We start from the raw sequence: 16,727 nt of genomic DNA, 5'->3' as shown, positions 1-16,727 counted from the left end.
ATTAAAAATAGGGTGAATGAATGGGGAAAAAAAGACACGCAGATCCTAATATATAGATGATAACTTTAAATGAAAATAGCCTACATACACCAACTAAAAGATAGAAACTGGCTGAGTAAACTCCAAAAAAAAAAAAAAAAAAAAAGCTCAACCATTTTCTGCCTACTGCAAACTCACTTTAGATATGATTTAGGTGGACTCAAAGCAAAGGATGGGAAAAGATACATCATGCCAACAATAATCAAATGAAAGCAAGCAAGGCAATATTAATATCAGATAAACAAAATTCAGACCAAACAAAATTATCAGAGACAGAAATGGATACCACACAAGGATATAGGCTCAATTCAACAAGAAGATACAGTAATCCTAAATGTTATCTGTACCCAACAAACAGAGCTATAACCTGAGAAGCAAAACTGATACAACTGAAAGGAGAAATAGATGAATCAATAATTATAACTGGAAATGTCAACCCTACTCTCTCTAATTGATAGAACAAATGTCCAGAGACAGTCAGGATGCTGAAGAAATCAACACCATTAACTGACAGTACCTAACTGGTACTTATATAACATTGTGACAAATAATGACAAAATACAAATTCTTTACAAGTGTCCATGGAGTATGTACCAAGATAAAATATATGCCGGGGCTAAAAAGAAAGTTCCACAAATTGAAAATAATTTAAATCCTAAGAGTATGTCCTCTGATCATAATGGAATCAAATGGGAAATCAATAACAGAAACATAACAGGAAATCTTCAAAATTTTGCACACAAAACAACACACTTGTAAAAAATCCCTGGGTCAAAGAAGGATCACAGGAAAAAAAAAAATCACTGAAATAAATGAAAAAAAAAAAACCCAACATGTTAAAATTTGAGATCAAAGACAGAAATAGAGAAATAGCAAATAAAAGAGGAAACATTTCCCAATTCATTTTATGAAGCTAGTATTACTAAGATATTAAAATTAGACAAACAAAAAAACCCCAGGACAGATTAATTAATATTCCTTGAATACAAACACAAAATCCTTAACATAATATTAGCAACTAGACCCCAGAAGCATAGAAAAAGATTTATGCACCATGAACAAGTGAGTTTAAATCCAGGCATCCTGGGACGCCTGGGATGCAAAGCATCTGACTTTGGCTCAGGGCATGATCTTGGAGTCCCGGGATTGAGTCCTACATCGGGCTCCCTGCATGGAGCCTGCATCTCCCTCTACCTATGTCTCCACCTCTCTCTCTCTGTGTGTCTCTTATGAATAAAATCAATCAATCAATCAATCCAGGCATCCAAGGCTGGTGCAGTATTTGAAAACCCATCATTGTATTGTACCATATTAACATGCTAAAGAATGAGGGGCACCTGGGTGGCTCAGTGGTTGGGCATCTGCCTTCGGCTTGGGGTGTGGTCCAGGGTCCTGGGATCAAGTCCCGCACTGGGCTCCCTGCATGGAGCCTGCTTTTCCCTCTGCCTGTGTCTCTGCCTCTCTCTGTGTGTGTCTCATGAATAGATAAATGAAATCTTTGAAGAAAAAAAAGAAAAAGAAGAAGAAAAATGACATAAACTTATCAGCTGATGAAGTAAAAAAGCCATTAACCAATTCAATATCTAGTTATTCATGATAAAAGCTCAGAGAAATAAGAATATGGAGAACTTCCTAATCTCGATAAAGAGCATATACAAAAGATCTAAAATATACGTTATGCATAATAGTTAAAAGTTGAATACTTTCCTGCTAAATTCAAGAATAAAAGGCAAGTATGCTCACTTTCACGTTTATTCAAAATAGTGCTGGAAGGTGAGACAGGACAATAAGGCAAGGAAAGGAAATAAGAGGAGTATAAGCCTGAAAAGAAGAAATAAAACTATTATTATCAGCAGATGATAAATGTCTACACAGAAAATCCCAAGGAATCTATTCAAATTTCTTAAATAAGTAAGATCAGCAAGGCTATATATGACACAAGATGAACATACAAGTTCAAATGTATTTCTATATTTTAGCAATGATATTATGTGCACTGAAATTAAAAAAAGAACTTACAAGTGCTTCAAAAATTAAATAGAGGCAAATCTAACAAAATATGTATAGACCTTATATACAAAAACTACATAACACTGATGGAAGAAACCAAAGAATATTTAAACAAAGGAGACACATACCATGCTCATGGATTGGAAGATTTAAGATTTATGAAAGATTTGAATACTTCCCACAATGATATACAGTTTTAAAGTAATTTAAAGTATACAAAAAAAGTATATTTTGTAGAGATTAACAAGAGCATTCTAAAATTGAAATGAACACAAAATGAAACTAGAACACCTAAGAAAATTTTGAAATAGTAGAATAAAGTTGGAGGACTCACTCCACCCAATTTCAAGATGTATTATACAGGTACAATACTCAAGATACTGTGGTATTACTAGAGGACTAGACACATAGATCAATAAAACAGAATGGGAACCTAGTAATAGCCACATGCAGTATGGCTGGTTTATTTTTTATAAAGCTGCAGAAGCAATTCCGTAGAGAAATAATGGTCTTTTCAAAAACTGTGCTATCGTAATTGGATACACCTAGCCCAAAATAGAGCTGCAATTTAAACTTCACACCTCATATAAAAAGTCAACTTAAAATGTATCATAGATCAAAATGTAAAACAAAATCTATAAAACATATAGAAAAGAAATAGGATAGAAACATTCAGGTCCTATGGCTAAGCGAAGAGTCAACAGATCTGACACCAAATGTACAATCCATATGAGGGAAAATTAATAAATTAGACTTCATCAAAAGTTAAAACTTCTGCTGTGCTAACAGTTCTATCTTCTGTTAAGTAACTGGAAACATGTCGCATACTAGAAGAAATCCTTTACAAGCCATGTATCTGACCAAAGACAGATATCTATAATATATAACATAAAGTTTTTTTTTAAAGATTTTATTTATTTATGCATGAGAGACACACACAGAGAGAGAGGCAGAGACACAGGCAGAGGGAGAAGCAGGCTCCATGCGGGAAGCCCGACATGGGACTCGATCCCCGGTCTCCAGGATCAGGCCCTGGGCCAAAGGCAGGCACTAAACCGCTGAGCCACCGGGTCTGACCTATAACATAAAGTTTTAAAACTCCAATTGGAAAAGAGTCAAAAGAAATGAACAGAAATTTCACCAAAGAGGATATACATATGGCAAATAATTACACAAAAATATGTTTAACATCAGAGCCACTAGGCAAGCTCAAATTAAAATCACAATGAGATACCACTACACATCTATTAGAATGGCTAAAATAAAAAATAGTTACACTGCAAAATGCTGGCAAGGATGCAGATAAACTCATATATGGCTTATTATAATGTAATGCAGCTATTCTGAAAAAATTAGGCAGTTCCCATAAAAACTGAACATGCAAATACCATATGATACAGAAATAGTATTTCTGAGTATTTATCCCAGAGAAATGAAGACTCATGTTCACAAGGAAACATGTACTGAAATGTTTATCACAGCTTTTTTTTTGTAAGAGCCAAAAATTGGAAACACCCAGATGTCTTTAAGAGTGAATGATTAAACAAAATGTGGTACATCCATACCATGGAATTCTCAGTAAACACAACAATAATAAAAACTATTTATACACTCAACAACGGTGATGAATTTCTAGATAATTATGCTGAGTGAAGAAAAGCCAATCCCAAAGGTCAAATAAAGAATGATTCCATTTATAAAGTATTCATTAAGTGAAAAATTATAGAAATGAAGAACAGAATAGTTGCCAGAAGTCAGAGATGGGCACAGGGGCAGGGAGGGTAGTGTTTACCTATAAAATGGAAACACCGAGATTCTTGCGGTAACTAAAATGTTCCATGTCTTGCCTGTGTAAGTGTTAATATCTTGGTTGAGATATTACATACAGTTTTATAAGATTTTAAAACTGGGTGAAACTGGGCAAATGGTACAAGAATGTCTCTGTATCATTTCTTATAACTGCAAATGAATGTACAGTCACCTAAAGAGAAAGCTAAAGTATTACCTATAATCTTGATATACAGTTGGAATTCACTGGCAATGGGGGGGAAAATACCTGTTAATTGAAACTTATTTCAAAAAGCAGTTTGAGAGGAGATACCTTTTTTTTTTTTTTTTTGAAACAGTCAACTATTCAAAACATCTTACTGAGAAAAACTGGGACAGCTGGAAGTATATAAAAGAGATCTCTTCAAGATAACCACAAACTCAAGGAAACAAGCATGGAAGGCCTAGGACCTCAGAAAGAAGAAAATCCTAGGTAGTGAGATCCAAATTTAGGACCACTTTCATCTACAAACGATTTGCTAATTCAAAAGAGAGTACTGAACATTCAAAACACTAAGCAGCTAAGCACCTTGGGCAGGTAGGTCTTCTTATACCCTCACCATGTCAGGGGACACATGCTGAACTTAGGGCCCGGAGAGGCAGAAGGCTAAAGAAACAACACACTTCATGGGTTCTTTTAATTTCCCTAAGGGTCTACACCTTAAATGTCCATATGAACCAGAAATGCAAAACACCTTGTAAAACTTGAGACCCAGTTTTAAAGGTCTCAAGGAAGAAAAGAACTTCCTGCAGGTGACTTCCTGCAGTCAAAGAAATTGTCCTTAGAGGAAGAAAAATATCACCCAGAACCTACAGTTATTTCTGTAGTATTTCATACAGAAAGTCTATCAAGCAATAAAAGTAACCATACATAACAAAAGTATAAATGTAAAGGATTAACATCAGGCCTTTCAAATGTTTTCTCCATTTACTGCGGGTGCCTGGAAAAGAAAGGGTTAAGACTTGGTTATACCCAAGCAGTTCAGAGTGATAGTGAGATACCACTGTGCACTTCCCAGAAGGGCTATAGCTGAAAATACTGACTACAACAAATGCTGACTACGATGTAAGGTGACTGAGATTCACACTGCTGATAGGGCACCATATTGCAAAGCGTTTGTCACCTTGTAAAATAACCTACAGAAATCCTAATCATGCGATCCAGCCATCCATTCTTTGAAGTTGATGCAAACACATGAAAATACATGATCTTATAAAGACCTGTCCAAGAATGTACACAGCGTGCACAAAAGGGGAGCACCTGGGCAGCATCAGCAGGAAGGGAATATGACTGTGCTGCAAGGAAACTTAGAAAGGTAGGTTACATGGATATTTACGTCATCTTGATTATGTTGCTTGCTTCACAAATATGTATGGATTTCATAATGTATACCATTTATTTTAAAGTCGTGCAGTTTATTTTAAATTAACTATATACTTTCATAAAGCTATTAAAATATGAGCTGCAACAAAATATGTGTCTAAAGGAAAAATTTATACCATCAACTGCCCAAGTGGAAATGCTAAAAACTTAAGACCTGATAATCCATCTCAAGGAGTTTTTTTAAAAGTTTAAATTTTTAACTAATAATTAAAAATATGAAACAACAAGATGAAGATCTGTTAACAGATTCTGAATGATTGCAAAGAGAAGACTGACAAATCCAGAAGGGATTTTTTGAATAGAATAACTAACTTGATTGTGGTAATCATTTCACAATGTTCATATGTGTCAAATGGTGATATTGTACACCTTAAATATAGACACTTGTGTCAATTATATCTCAAAAATATGGAATAAAAATTTAAAAACTCCCCGCAAGATTTATCAAGAAAATTAAAGATATATTATTGATAAAAATAAATGTAGAAGGGATCATCACACAGATCCTGGAGACAAATACATAATATTATTTTTAAAAACATACTAATAAATTTGAAATTATATGAAATAATGAAAAAATTTTACAATCTTTTTTTTAAGCTTTTTAAAAATTTATTTATGAAAGACACAGTGAGAGAGGCAGACACACAGGCAAGGGAGAAGCAGGCTCCATGCAGGAAGCCTGATGTGGGAATTGATTTTGGGACTCCAGGATCACTTCCTGAGTCAAAGACAGACACTCAACTGCTGAGCCACCCAGGCATCCCAAAAATTTTTTACAATCTTAAGAAATCTCAGTAGCCCTGTAATTATTAAATAAACTGTGTCTATAATGAAAATCCTTCTTAAAAAACGAATGCCATGGCCTAGTGTCTGGATTCCTGAACTTTTCTACATAATAAGAAAGAAATAACAACTATCTTGCATAAACTCTCTCACAGGGGGCCTGGGTGGCTCAGTTTGTTAAATGTCTGCCTTTGGCTCAGGTCTTGATCTCAGAGTCCTGGGACTGAGCTCCTCATTGTCTCTGCTCAATGGCAAGTTTGCTTCTTCCTCTCCCTCTGTGAGCTCTCTCACTTTCTCTCTCAAATAAATAAATAAAATCTTAAAAATAAACCCTCTCACAAAATGCAAAAACATTCCTCCAAATGTTCTAGGAGGGTTCTAGGAGACCCTTATAAACTTTATACCAAACTAAAGATAATGTAAGAATAAGGTTTAGGTCTCATATGATCAAATGTAGAAAACGTATGTTTGACAAATGGAATAAAAAATGCATCAATAATAATGTACAAATTAAGGTTAATTCAAGAATGAATTCTTGGGGATTTAACATTCTGAAGTCAAACCACTTTAAGAAAACAAAGGAAGAGAAAGGAAGAAAATCATGTACTATTGCAATAGATACAAAGAAACCATGTGACATAATTTACCACTCACTTAAAAAACAAACAAACCCAAAACTGAAAACTGAGAACACCACAGCAAACATCATACTTAGTGATGAAATACTGAAAAACTGAACTCCTGATATCAGAAAAGACACAAAGATTTCCACTGTCATTAGTTCTATTAACATTTTATGGTGGTCCTAGCCAGGGATATACAAGAAAATATTCAAAAGATCTTAAACTGGAAAGGAAGAAATGAAACTGCCATTTTTCATAAATGATATGTTTGTTTTCAGACTATCTAAAAGTAACCTGTAGGCAATATAGTAAAACTAATAAGCTAAAAGTTTCAGCAAGATTGATGAATACCATTAACAATGAAACATAAACACTTATTACTGAGAAAAACAATCCTAAATAAGCTTTTTCTGTTTATCATTAGAAAGGGCACTCAAACTCCACAGGATAAGGTTTTATTTTTGAGGTTTATTCTATAAACACCAGATAAGCTTTGAGAGCCACTCTAACCCTAATCATTGTTGTCATTTCCTCTGATAGCATGGTAACAGAAGCCACTGAATAGAAGACAGACTTTATAACACTTGACATTAATTTTTTTAAAGATTTTATTTATTTATTCATAAGAGACACACAGAGAGAGGCAGAGATATAGGCAGAGACAGAAGCAGGCTCCCTACGGGGAGTCCAATGCAGGACTCAATCCCAGGATTCTGGGATTACCATCTGAGCCAAAGGCAGAAAGACGCTCAACCACTGAGCCACTCAGGCGCCTCCACACTTGACATTTAATGCCAGTACAACTCTTTTCTAACTCTTTTGTTTTTAAGTATAACTTCCTACTGTTGTGCACTAACTCAAGAAAGGGCAAAAAAGCAAAATGCAAGCCATCTGGTTTCTATTTCTTTGATGTATCATTTATTAATGACACATATATTGTATGCTCGGTGAAAAATCTTCAAAAATGCAGACATCATTCCCTCTCAGAAGTAACCATGATTAGCAACCAAGTGCATATATTAGCAGATATACACATAAATATGTATTCACAGAAATCATGTATTTATAAATTTTAACATATCTGAAAGTAACTTATACTCTGCTTTCTCTGTTTAGCAACTGATCTCAAAATTGCCTTCTGTAAATATATATAGTGCTTCCTGATCTATTGCAAAGCAGCCCAGTATTCATGGTACAAAGCATGATTTATTCTGAAACTGCAGTTTTGCCTCTTTTGCACCTATCCTTTCACACACATGTATGAGTCAGTGTGTCAGATGCAGTACTAGAAGGCAAATTACTGTGTAGTTAATAAAGTTGAAGTGTAGGTAAATATTAAAACTAGTAGAAAAAAAATTTTAAAGGCCAAATTACTATCAAGAATCCAGGGTAATTTTGTACTTCTTCCATAAGCCAAAACCAAGACAAAGAAGTATTGTAATATGAATTTACATGCTTTAAATATTAAGCATATTTAATAGAGTCATTGCCCATTTATATTATGTATATATCAAGATGCAACTGCTAAGTACATTTGTTAACCAGCTATTATATAATTATTTGAATACTAAAAATACTATATATTAAACCTATAGATATTCTTAAATATATCTTCTCATTATTTTCTTTATTTTCTATATATTACTTGTCAGTGACTGGTTCTGATATTTACCATATTTATATAAATCACTTCTAACAGATTTTGTTTTGCCAAAGCGTGATGGTATTATATAATTGTAGATATAAAATATTTTGCAATAGGCAATACAGAATCACTTTATTGAGACTGGCTGTTCTCATTCAACTTCTCATCCAAGTCACAAGTAGTAACCAATTAGCAGTAACAAACCATTTTGATATTTTTGGGAGGAATGTGCTTTATTTTAATTTGTGTGTATGGGCAGATATCTTTATGAATTAAATATATATATTTTAATTTCTGGCTTTTCTTATTTTTCATACCAGCTATAATTTTTGCTTTATTTCTAGGATCAAATGAATTATCCTTTTATTTACACAAATGGAATAATTTGGATTGACATAAAAGCTACTAAAGTTTTTGAACTTTTATTGGTAAACATTGTATTTGACATTCTACATCAAATATAAATAGTATTAGTGAGGTGAACAAATGTATGCCCACTAAAACCTGAGAAATAAATGCACATCACTAATCCACAAACAGTGACTTAAATGATGGGCTACTTTCTCAACAGGATTCATAGAGAACCAGAAAAATGGGGCAGACTCTTTAATGCTCAAGGAAAAGACAAAATTTTAAACCCAGAACTGTGAAAGCAGTATTCTAAGCCACAAGTCTTTTTTGGTACAGGGACCTAAGTATACAACGTTTGACCAGTAAATGTCTTATCTGATTAGAGGAGGACACCTATGAAGCCAAGCTGACAGGTCTTTTCTTTTCTTTTCTTTTTGTTTCTTTTTTTTTTTTTTTAATAAGGGAACATCTAAGCAATCATACCAGAAACTACAGAATGCAGCAGAAACAAAATACATAATTAGTCCAGCCTTGTCATCAAACAACAAAACAAACAACAACAACAAGGGAAGTGGGGAATCAGTCTCCAGCTTTCCTCCATTAATATTATCTAACATGATCGGTTTTTAACAACAACCAAAACTCTGAGATGTGCAAAGAAAATGTGTTGTTACAACTGCTACAATATAAGAAATTCTAAAGGAAGTTCTTCAGCATGAAAAAAAAGTGATACCAGACAGCAATTAAAATCCATACAGAAAAGAGAAAGACCTCCAGTAAAATAATTATGTAGGTAAGGATAATACCAAGTATAATTAAACATTGATGTTCTTTTCCTAGCATAACTGATTTAAAAGACAACATCACAAAACAGTATCTATAAAATTATAATTTTATAATTATAAAATTGTTATATGGTCATATAGTATATACAAATGTAATATATTTGACAAAGGAACACAAAAGAGGGAGTTGTAAATGAATCTATATTGGAGTAAAGAAGGAAAACCATATGGTATCACCAATTCATAGGAAGAAATGAACAGATTCAGGAACGTAAAAAGTTTAATATAAAAAATCTATGAACACAATTTAATCTTTCCTCTAGCTTCTTTAACAGATATAAAACTAAATAAAACAATTATTATACTATATAACAATGTAATGGTGGGTGTATAACATATTTCAACATAATATATATAACAGTATTAGAAAAATCAGGGAGCTATATAGGAATTGATGTTCTACATTTTACTGTAATTAATTTAATGTAAATTTGAAGTAGATTATAATAAATTAAGATTTATATTTTAAATCATAGAGAACTCACTAAGGTAATGACACAAAAATATAACACTAGGCTACAGAACTTCAATAGTCTTAAAAGGACTAAAACAATACAAAGTAAGCTTTCTGACATAATGGACTGAAATTAGATGATTTTGCTTATTACCTTGATTGTGGTGACGGTTTCATAGATACACGCATATGTTCAAATGCACCAAATTCTATACATTAAATTTATGCAGGTTTTTGATTATCAATTATACCTCAAGAAAGCTGTCAAGAGAAACTAACTGAGAGAAGTTTGGAAAATTTAAAAATAGGAGGAAATTAAACTGCTGTAGACCACATAAACAATATGTCAAAGAAGAATTCAAATAGGAAATCAAAAAATGAAAAAGATCATTTTTTAAGCAAAAATGTTAAATACCACTCTGTATGTAAAATATACGATTTGCAAAATTCACCGAAATGTAAGCTCAAGATTCATGTATTTAACTGAACATAAAGTTTACTTCATTTAAGAAAATTAAAAGAAAAATTATAATAACCAATAACCACTTTTTAGTAACATTGTAAATAAAAAAATGATAAAAAGACCACAAAGAAAAGGGGAACAAGAGACATTTCCTTGTTGTGAGATTGCATGTACATAACTTGGTATTTTGTTAACTTTAAGTAGACCAAGATAAGTAAAGGTTTCATATGCCAACCTCTAGATGGACCAATAAACAAAATACAAAGTGGTACAGGAAACATTTTAGACTAGAGTAGCTTAAAACATTGCCATAAAAGTTGCCTTTTATAATATAATCCATATTTACTTGCTTGTGTTTCACTGGGCTATACCTACTAAACTTATGAACCTCTACTACATAATTCATACCTGGCACATGTTAGGAACTAGGGAAATATTTAGGCAATGAAAAATTTTAACTGGAGTACATTAACCAAGTAAGGATAGAAGAGATCCACTCTTTGGAAGATGATTTGTCTTAAAAGAATATTTTTATTCTATTGGTATAAAGATTGAATTAATAAGATCTGGGAGGAAAAACAACTAGAAAAATTTATTCCAAAAAAATAACATATATGTAGCTGTCTGCTTTCAGTAGCAACCAAGAAGCTCTATCAAGCCAAGTATTCTGCTAAGAAAAAACAACAACAACAACAACAACCAACCAACCAACCACCTTAGGAAAGCTGGGAGATATTAAAAATATTCCAAGGAGGCAAGCATTTGAAGAGACAAGATCTCAGAAAAGATACCCAAGGGATGAGATCCAATTGTGGTACCTCTCTCCCCCTCCAGGTATATGCTTTTCTAAAAGGGGTGATCAAGAAGCCGAAATGCTCAGCAGAAAGTTATGGCTGAGACTCTAAGCAGCTCAGTAGGGCTTCTAGCATTCTCACCAGCTCAGGGAATAGGCTGGAACTGCAGGTGCACCAAGGAGAAAGCCTCTGAATGACAACCCAGGGGTCCATGTGGCATCCCTGGGAAGCTCTACCCTAAATATCTGTATGAACCCAACAGAGAAAAACCTCTCATAAAATCTGAGATCAAGCTTCATAAGAATGAATTCTCTGACTGCTATGACATGAATTGCCCCCATATTCACTGTCTCTCAGAAGCAAAAACAAATGCTCACTAGAGGAAGGAAAATTCATTCAGAACCTCCAGTTACTTTAGCGATATTTCAAACAAAAATCCAGCACATGGTAAAGAATAGCCATACACGCAAAAGCACAAATGGGAAGGAAAGAATTACCATCAGGCTTGTGATCCATTTTCTCCACTTATGGGGAATGACACCTTTTGCCTACCCATATGAAGTGGACCTACAGTGAGATAGCACTGCATATTAGTTAGAAGAGCTCTGATTAAAAACACTGACCATAACAAGTTGAGCTGACAAGAATGTTAAGATTTGAAAATGCACTTCATACAATTAGAAAACAGAGAAGGAATTTATTTATTTTTAAAGCTTTTACTTATTATTTGGGAGAAAGAAAGCACAAGTCTGGGAGGAACACAGGAAGAGAGAGAAGCAGACTCCCCACTGTGCAGGGAGCCTGACAAAGGGCTCAGTCTCAGGACCTTGAGATCATGACTGAGCAGAAGGCAGCCGCTTAACCGACTGAGCCTCCCAGGGGCCCCAAGAGTGGGAATTTAAAACAAAATTCTGAACCTGAAAAATTAATATCAATTATGAGAAAAATAAATGAATGACAAATTCAAAATCAAGTGAATAAAGGAGACATGTTAGCAGTAGCAGGAATGTAGAAGGGATCATCATTAGGATCCTGAAGACATATACATTATGTTATAAGGAAATATATGTCAACAGATTTGAAATGCATAAAATGATGAAATTTTTATAGCAAAATAGGAAATCTCAAGGATTCTGTATCTAGTCAATAAACTGCATCTGTATAGAAAAACCTTCCTACAAATGAGTTCCATGTCCAAATGCTTCAATTCTTGATGTTTCCCCATGTAATTGAGAAATCAATAACCAGTCTTGAACAACCTCTTTCACAAGAGAGAAATGGTAAAACCTCTAACCAAAATGTTTTCTGAAACCCCTATAAACTTGACACCAAACCAATAGGATCATTTTAGGAAAAGAAAATCAAAGTTTTTATGCCTCACAACAAACATTAAAGAATAAGTTAAAACCTGATGCTTGACAAACAGAATCCAAAGAGAATTCAAGTATAATATACAAGGCACAAATTGGGTTTAATATAAGAATGGATTCTTGGTTTAACATTTTCAAATGAAACAACCTTGACAAACAAAAGAGTAAAATCATGTCATTATGTCAAGAGATCCAGAAAAACTATTTGATATAATTAACCACCTACTTTGTTTAAAACAGCTTAAAAACTGCAGCACATATAATTAGTGGTAAAATACTGAAAAACTCCTTGAGATCAAAATAACAAGAAGGATGTCTATTATCACCACTTCCTTCTATTCACCATTTTAGGGAAAATTTAGTCAGGGCGATGACACAGGAAAAAGAAGAAAGGCACCAAGTTTAGAAACAACAAAATGAACTCGCCTTTATTCACAGATTATATAATTATGTTTCCAGACAATGTAAAGCAACCTGCAGGTCATGCATTAGAATTAATAAGTTAATTGACCAAGACTGATGGATACCAAAGAGTTAAACATGAACACATTTTTCTGAGAATAGCAACTAATAAACTTTTCACATACATAATAAGAAATGGCACAAAAACTCCTCAGGACAAGGCTACATTTTTAAGGCGTTTTCTATTTACTTTTTCAGGTAAACTTCCAATCACTATAACTCGGAGTACTGTTGTCATTTGTTTCCTGATACTATGGTGTCAGACATCCCAAAATATAAGATAAACTTTACTATACTACTGAACTTTATTTACTAAACAATAAAAAGAGCATTATTTGTGACAATTTTGCCTAGTTCAACTATCTCAATGACTAGAGATCAGCTTCTTTAAATTGGACCATCATTAAATATTTTCTCCACAAAACTTTTTACATTTTTATTTTTTTTTGTTTCTAACATGTTTTCAGCATAATTTCTTACCTATTATACTCTATTAAAAGAAAAAAGTAAATATCAGGTGTTAAAAAATAATCACTAGTGATATACCATCACGTGACTATTTTTAAAATTTTCTTTTCCTACTTGTAAATTCAGTGTATGCTCAGTGTACATTTTTCAAAAAAATGCAGATGCATATTCTCTCTCAGAAATAACAATGGATATCAATAAGGTGTATAAAAACAGATGTTCACCTAAGTATGTATTTACATAAAAATATATTTTGTATGTATATGTACACGTGAAATTATAAGTTGTTTTCTTTTTTATTAGCAATAGGTCATGGAGTAATCATTTGTAATAAATTAGATCTACCTGATTTGTTGTTAAGTTTAATATCCATGGAATGAATACAACATAATTTATTTAAAAATAGCTCCTTTACCAATTTTGTAAACATATGTTTATGTTCAATTGTGAGTAGCTGTGCTGGATACAGTCCTAAGGGGAAAATTAGTATTTTAAAAAGTACATTAAAAAAAATAAGTTGCTGGGGATCCCTGGGTGGCGCAGCGGTTTGGCGCCTGCCTTTGGCCCAGGGCGCGATCCTGGAGACCCGGGATCGAATCCCACATCGGGCTCCTGGTGCATGGAGCCTGCTTCTCCCTCTGCCTGTGTCTCTGCCTCTCTCTCTTTCTCTCTGTGTGACTATCATAAATAAATTAAAAAAAAAATAAGTTGCTAAAAATGCTAAATTTTCAAAAGCCTGGTACCATTTCATAATGCCTTGATAATCTGCCATTAAGATAAAGACTATCTTCTTATCTATTTAATTTGCACTCATTAATAAGCCTATTTAATGACAATTTACATTTATGTTTGTATAAATTGTTGTATTTTACTATTCCATTTGTTAGTTTATCACTTTATAATTCTTCAAAATAAGAAACATTTTATATATTTAAAAAATAAGCATATGCTGTTACTTTCCCTTATGTTCTATATATTGCCTTTATTGAATTAATATTACTATATTTATAGTACTACATGTACTGCATTAAATAGATAGCTTCAGATATAGAATATGATTTGCCAAATAAGTGTTTTGATGCAGGTAATACAAGAGTTACTTTATTACTCTTATAAAGGATTTTTAATTTTTTCCCATATATTTTCTCATGCATGTCAACATTAGCCATAGATGAGCAATTATAAAAACCATTTTGATACTTTACTTAAAACACGCTTAAATTATTTTATTTTGTATATGATTTGGAGGTATGATACATATTCAATAAGAAATAAAAATTAAGTATTTTTTTCTGTGAGAGATTTTCCTTTGCTACATTTTGTTGCTATTGTCAATCAAATAAATTTTTACTTTTATTTAGAAAAACGGAGTAATTTGGAGTGACCATAAATATACTGAAATTCTGAAATATTTTATTATATACTAGAATAGCATCTATATGAAATATAAAGAATATCAATGAAATAGACAAAAACATCTGAGAAATAAAGATACATTACCTATCCCACATAGATGATTTAAAAGATGGCTGTCGGGCAGCCCTGGTGGCGCAGCGGTTTGGCGCCGCCTGCAGCCTGGGGTGGGATCCTGGGGACCTCGGGATCGAGTCCCACGTCGGGCTCCCTGCATGGAGCCTGCTTCTCCCTCTCCCTGTGTCTCTGCTTCTCTCTGTGTCTATGAATAAATAAATAAAATATTTTAAAAAAATAAATAAAAGATGGCTGTCTTTTCAGGAGAATCCATAAAGAACAGGAGAAAAGTAAGAATCTTCCTAATGCTGAAAGAAAAATTAAAACTCTCAACCCAGAATTCTATATCTATCAAAATTATCTTTCCAAACTAAGGGTTAAATAAGACACAGCCACATAAACAAACCTGAGACAATTTACTGCGTAAAAATTGTAATTCATGTGGTGAAAAGTGAATGATTCACCACGTGATGATTCAGCACGCGGTGAAAACAGGACCACGGTACGAAGAGCAAGGACTGGTGAGCCAATATGGCGCCTTCCACTGTTGACAGTTGGTAACGTCAGCTGATTAGAATTTAAGCTAACAATTTACGTAGCTGCCAACCACTACATTTTGTTTACAAAAGAATGACTTTGGTTGGCCCAGAATTCTGGGAGGGGCATAAACTCCATTTTTTCGAAGAAAGAGAGTGTCAAACAATTTGTAGGCATGTATTTTTAAAGAAATATTTTATTTATTTGACTGAGATAGTGCACGTGCACAAGTAGGAGGAATGGGAGAGGGAGAAGCAGGTTCCTCGCTCAGCAGGGAGCCTGATGCGGGACTCGAATCCAAGACCCTAGGCTCATGACCTGAGTGGAAAGCAGATGCTTAACTGACTGAGCCACCCAGGTGCCCTGTAGACATGTTTTTATATTGCCACAAGTAAAAATCCAAAAGAAGCATTTAAATTGAATAACAAAAATTATTCAATAAATAAAGGAGGCACAAAAAGAAGAAATAAAAAGAGAGGGAGAAAACAGAAGATGAGGGACAAGATGGCCAATTATAAATCAATCTATAGTAAGAAAAACATTAATTTTTTTCGAGTTAAACATTTCAATTAAAATGTAAAATTTTTCAGGTTAGAAAAAAAGCAGATCCCAAATATATGCTGTTTACGTGAAAGGCAATTTAAATTGAAAGATACAGTAACATTGAAAGTAATAGCACAGAAAGTGATATACAATGCAGAATTAAGCATAAGACAAGTAAGACAGGTAAATCAATGCCAAATAAACTAGATTTCCAGGAAAAAAGGATAACTAGAGATAAAGAGGGACATTTCATTATGACTAAAGGATTCATTCTTCAGGAATGGAAGAAACACATTACTTAAATGAGAAATGTCATCATTACAGAAACTGGAAATAGACAAAGTACAAGTGATTTTATGCTAAATAAATTTTTATGCTATTAAATATTAAATGTCAAGCCCAGCTTACCAAAAAAATAAGACTTAGAAGATCTGCACTATCCTATGTTTATTAAATAAATTGAAACTATAATGAAAAATCTTCTATAAGTGAGTCCCATGCTTTGGTGATTGAATTAGTAAATTTTCCTCTACAATTGAGAAAGAAATGACACCAGTGTTACACAAGACATACAGAGAACATAAATAGCAGGCAGCCCCTCTAAATTTTTCAAGAGTGCCATAAAAACTTTACAATGAACTGAGAAGAATATTGCC

General features: G+C 33.3%; 1 long non-coding RNA gene across 1 annotated transcript in view; it reads right to left on the bottom strand.

Annotated features, from left to right (window-relative positions):
- LOC140627922 (uncharacterized) overlaps nucleotides 1-15,191 on the bottom strand; it is a 151,059-nt gene extending 135,868 nt beyond the window's left edge. Inside the window, exon 1 of the long non-coding RNA XR_012026419.1 lies at nucleotides 15,022-15,191. This is a non-coding gene — a long non-coding RNA (uncharacterized lncRNA). The remainder of the gene's footprint in view (nucleotides 1-15,021) is intronic.
- Between the last annotated feature and the right edge of the window lie 1,536 nt (nucleotides 15,192-16,727).

This window comes from Canis lupus, chromosome X, assembly GCF_048164855.1.
Source record: "Canis lupus baileyi chromosome X, mCanLup2.hap1, whole genome shotgun sequence".
Classification (NCBI taxonomy): Eukaryota; Metazoa; Chordata; class Mammalia; order Carnivora; family Canidae; genus Canis; species Canis lupus.
This window is presented reverse-complemented; position numbering and strand designations above follow the sequence as displayed.